Source organism: Ursus maritimus, unplaced genomic scaffold, assembly GCF_017311325.1.
Source record: "Ursus maritimus isolate PB19 unplaced genomic scaffold, ASM1731132v1 scaffold_2, whole genome shotgun sequence".
NCBI classification, from domain to species: Eukaryota; Metazoa; Chordata; class Mammalia; order Carnivora; family Ursidae; genus Ursus; species Ursus maritimus.
The window spans coordinates 61867287-61873242 of NW_024424452.1; positions in this window are offsets into that span (position 1 = coordinate 61867287).

Below are 5956 nucleotides of genomic sequence, written 5' to 3' on the forward strand. Positions count from 1 at the left end.
TTTCTTCATTCTTCCCATTGCTTAAAAGCAAAACAAAACATTTCTTCTAGATATTATATGACTGTGTTCAGTAACTTCGAACCTGAGCTATATATATACCATTTAAATGCTAGGAAACAATTTTGTACATGGTTTATATAACCATAATTAGACTTATATATGGTAGCAAAAAGAAAAATGAAAACATGGACTACAATTACTTTGTTAATAGTAATCATATAAAACTTATAAATCAAAACATAATATGTGTCTTGGAATTGGTAAAGATATGTTTACAAAGAAAATAAATATTATTTTTTTCATTGTCTTTTTGATCTAATTCAAAATTCTTACTCAAAATGATTGATAAAATTAATGCTTCATATCCACACTCCTTTTAGAGAAAGTTGCCTTCACCTGAGAAAGCTTTTTAATTGTTTAAAGTGTTTATATGCAATCATAATTCTTCTAAAAAGTCTAATTCAACTTTAGTAGAGGTTAATAGAAAAGTATTAATAGTTGACTTTTCCAGTTGGATTAAAGAATTTAAAACTATTATTTTTCTTTTACATTATAAGAAATACTTTTAGTTATATCTGCTTGTTGTTTCATGGTAAAATAAATCTTCCAAATGAGCAAAGCATCTGTTATAGATATGTAAATTCATATAAAAGGCATTAGATCATCAAATAAATGGATGAAACTTGCTACAAAAAATATGGCAAGGTTTTAGATTTTTTCGAAACCAACTAGTAGAAAGTGGACTTAATTACCTATTATAATATTTCTAGTAATTTGAAATATTTGTGATCAGTACATTTTTGAACTGATATTTTGACCGTCATAAGAGACAAAACAGTCTTTAGAAACTCAAGAGGGTTATTTTTCTGTTGCCTCTAAGGGATTTATCCATTCTTTCCTTTATCAGTACAATAATCCAGTATTACTTTTATCTGGACAAATACTTTGACATGTATACTACTTGCCATGTAAGGCAGTGGTTATATGTAATAATACAACTTTTAATCTCTGCTCAATGGCAGTTCAATTAATGAGAGAAATCAAAATATACAAAAATATAAATATCAAGTTCCATGACATACAGTGAAATGAACAAGGTAGTTGATCGATATGTTGCAGAGAAATTAAATTTATATTCGTGTGGTGAGAAAGTATTTCATAATGACTCAATTAATAATAGGGTGAAAAGAGAGAGAAATTAAGGAGATATTTGGGAGAAGAGTGAGCAGCTCATATGCTAGCAAGTAAAGGCAGTGAAATAATATGCTAATAATATTTTTAGGTGTAAAGGGTAAACCTTAGAGAACTTGTGAAAAACACACCAGCTGTTTTTAGTATCTTGTATCACTGGTAATAAGGACTGAATACTGTGAAATTGAGTATGATCTTATAGAGCTCACCCAGTGGTACAAAATGAGAGGTGTGCAGCATGGAAATGTTAGGGATCAGGGCCTGATAGCTATGCACCTAAGTGGAAAGAAAAACTCCTGCTTGGTCATCAAGCATGGTGTAGCAAGTTGATAAATGAAAAAGACCACATAGTCAGGCTTCCCGTTATGCAACTATGCGTAAGGAAAGCAGGATCATCCTAGTACTAAACTTCTGAATACATTCAATCGCTAGAACTGCAAAAACATGATACAATATATCACAAATATCAAAATGTACACTGGAGTTACACGCTGGTGAGGCAACCTGGCTGAATGGAGAAGTATTTGCAAAACACTACAGATAAAAAGGCTGGTATCCAAGACTATAAGAACTTCCTCAAATCAAACCAAGTAAACAAATAATCAAATCAAAAATGGGGAAGATATGACAGAATATATTCTTCAATGAGAAACATTACACAATGCAACAGACATGAAAGAATGTTCAATATCATTAGCATAATGAAGTTCAAACCACAAACCACTATTGAGAACCGCCTTTACAATCAGTTAGAATGCAAAAATTGACAAGACAAGACAACAATGTTGAGAGGGATGAGAAGGGAACCCCTCTGTTATGTGGTGGAAATGAAGTTGGTAGTCCCTCTGGAAAACATGGAGGTCCTCTTAAAAAGTTAAAAATTGAGCTACTCTATGCAGATAATTGCACTACTATTAGGCATCTTCACCCCAAAGATAACTAGACATATAGAGAGAAGGGCCATAGCTAACTCCAAAGTTCATAGCACCGTTGTCCACAAGCCAAACTGTGAAGAGCCGTGTTGTATTGCTATCAAACAGACTAAATGGATAAAGAGAGTGGTCCATATATCATAGAAGCCATTACCTAGCCATCAGAAAGAGTGATCACCAAACATCTTGCTCCCTTAAAGGTTGATTGGAGAGCGATTGTGCCAAGTGAAATAAGTTAGGCAGAGAAACATAATTATCAGTATGGTTTCACCATTGTGGAACATAAGGAATAGGGAGATTCAAGAGAGTGAAGGAAAAATGAAGGGGAGTAACAGTGGGAATGAACAACAGAGACATAGACTCCACTAGAAACACTGGGTTGTTAGAGGGGAGGCGGGGCGGGGTGAATGTAGTCCCCAGTGAGAGGTATTAAAGAGCATACATTTGCTGGAGCACTGTGTGTATTATGACACAAAAAATTAATCATGAACACTAAAAAGAAAAAAATAAATGAAAAATAAAAACCTGGGGCTTCTATATAGATACTTGTTAAATTCTTTCATTGGGGAGTGCTCCCAAAGCATGAGTACTATTCAACTACTAAAATATTCTTAAGTGCATCCTATTTATATATATTTTAATTTAGTTATGCCTTTCAGCAAAATGCAGTACCCACTTCTTGTAAGTGGCAACTTTGCACTCATAATCCATTAGAGGATTGGAACGCCTTCATGTTCTAGAATATAAATGGAAAATAACTCATGAAAATGTGGAATATTTCTATGGCTTGTATTTGTCATTATATTACCATTCCGGTACAACCTGTACCAAAGTAATTGCCTTCTTTAATAGACTAAGGAGCTAACCTTCTAATCCTGCTGATTAAGGATTTCAAGCAGGACTTCCCAAAAACTTCGTATAAGCAGAAAGTCACCATATTGTTCTAGCTAAACTTTGATGAAAATTGTAGTTTTTAAAATTCAGATTAATGTTTGGGGTTTAGGTTCTTTTAAGTTTTGGGTTATTGGGTGCCATTTTTATCGGAAATTAGAAAAAAGCTCAATATACCTTATTTATAAGTTATTGGGTATCCTCTATTACCTTGTTCACCACTTAGTACTCTGGAGTTCCTAACTTTTGGCAAGAATACTATATAGTATTATGTCCTATGGCATCTATTTAAAAGAAGATATTAAACCTCTCCTTATCATGACATACTATGAGACAAAAATGCTTGGAGCATTCTCAGAGTGTTCTTCCATAGTTTCATAATATTTAAACATTTCCATCGTATATCATTATATAATCTGAAATCAACTTTACGCAAAACATTGTAATCAGCCCAGTGCTTTTTTTGGTCTTCTTCTTCCACATTCTGTAACCATGGTTATCCCATTAAATAATACTGGCACAAGATCACAGAAATTGCTTCTAGTTTCAAGTCCACCATTTATTAGCATTATTAGCTTAGATTTCTCCAAGTCTCTTCTATAAAATGAGGTGATAATAACTAACATATAGGAAATAAATGAGATATTTTTTGTTACAAATCATACATAAAGAAATAAATGGTACTTCTCTTTTCACCTCAAACATTGAATAAATATTCTATGAAATCTTTGTCTTTGCTAATTTAAATTTCTGTACTTGTAAGTATATCTTACTAAACATCTCTTTATAAATACTCAAAAAAGATAAATCCCTCTTCACACATTGCTTTCAGAACTCTGATCACCCCTTCCTAAAGTCTTGACTAGTTTCTAACCTAGTGACATTGAAGGTATTGGTCTTTGAAAGAAAACTGCGTTATTACAGATTGGATTATGGGATACAGCCACTACTTCACTTTTTTGAGATTTCAATCTATCCCTTGTTAGCCTGTTAACAATGTTTATCCATTTATGGCTTGATTCAATTTTAAAACTGAGGCTGTTTCTGAGAGTTCAAGGTGCCTTTAAAGTCTACTTGATTCCAGGTACCGTAGATGTTTGCAAAGAATTATATTGTCTTCCAGTTTGGGAGATGTGAGAGGAACCATATTTAAGGAAAAAGCAATGTTTAAGTGTTTTAAATTAAAAATATTTTAATTATCAGCATTTTTATCTAATTAATAATAATTATTAGTATAGTAAATCTTTACAAATTAAATTTATTATTAAAACATGTAATGTCTAAGCAGAGTACCATTGAAAATTAAATGTAAGCCATAATTTCAGTAAAAAATTCCTTTGCCCACTTTGCATTCTTTCATTTAACACATGGATAATGTATCTCTAAACCACAGTTATTGAATTTGGCAAACTTTTCTCCAAAATCAATACTTTGTGAAGTGTTATTTGTTGATCTTGCTCTATGAAACAAATTAATTATCCCATATATGATAAAGATATGATAAAATAATTATTTTTTAAAAGATTTTATTTATTTATTTGACAGAGAGAGAGACAGCCAGTGAGAGAGGGAACACAAGCAGTGGGAGTGGGAAAGGAAGAAGCAGGCTCCCAGGGGCATGGAGCCAGATGCGGGGCTCAATCCCAGAACGCTGGGATCACACCCCGAGCTGAAGGCAGACACTTAATGACCGAGACCACCCAGGTGGCCCTAAAATAATTATTTTTTAAAAGATTTATTTATTGAAGGGGAGTGCACAAGCAGGGGAAGGGCAGAAGGAGAGGGAGAGAATTCAAGCAGACTCCCCACTGAGTATGGAGTCTTAACGTGTGAGGCTCTGTCTCACAAACCCTGAGATTGTGACCTGAGCCAAAACCAAGAGTCTGATGTTAACCACTGAGCTACCCAGGAGCCCCAAAATAATTATTGACATATTACTAAAAGTATGCAAACTGTTGATTAAAAAGTCAGCAACATTATACAATAAAAGTTTATTCTCATTATGCAACAATTCAGTGTAAGAATTTGTAGTCAAGCAGCTTTAGGAGAGGCCCTCCTGCCACTTCGACCTTAACCTCCTATAGATCTGACCTACAGGCTACAGAAAAGTACAACCTCATTCAACTGTTCTGGACAAGTAGTTTTTTCCGAAAAGTCAGGCACAAAGCCTCAAATAACTGTGCAAAAAATATGAAAAAGATAACTGACTGTATGTCCAGGATGAAGAGAAGACAAATAACAGTAGAGCTACCTCTGTCATGCATATAAAAAGATATATCTAAAGCCTCATTTACTGCAATATTAGTGATCATTTTCATTGAATGCTAGGCTTATACAATTTTTATTTTATCATTAGACATTTTGGTGTTCTCCAAATATTCCACAGTTAATGCTTATTACTTTTGTTACAAATACAAATGCACTTCTCCTCTTTCCTCCCTCCCCCTCCTCTTTTCATACTCCTGCTTTTCTCCTCCTTCTTGCTTTTTCACCCTTCTTATCCCCTTCTTCCTCATCTTCCCTCCCCTCCTCTTTCTCTGCAGTAAGGACAGATTTCCTTCTTTCTTAAATCACTTTTAGCTAATAGCATTTTTTTCCTTTGTGATATTTGGAACTTTTCTCTAATCTTGTACTGGAACCCTTTTCATGCCTTACAGTAGAAACTGCAACATTTTTTGATATTCCAGGAAGTGATAGGAAAAGACTCTTCATTCACAAATAGCTCTTAAGCTGAACGTCTTTCACTTGAAGCTGCTAATTGACACTCAGACATATTGGACTTACCATCATTGAACTTGTTCTCACAGTTCTTCCTTGTCAGTTCAATTTATCTCTAGCCTATAAATTTTCTGTTGAACTTAACTTACTTGATATGTGTACTACTAGGTCATGAGCCTTGAAAACAAAAAATACATATATTTCATTTGGTATATACTCAATGC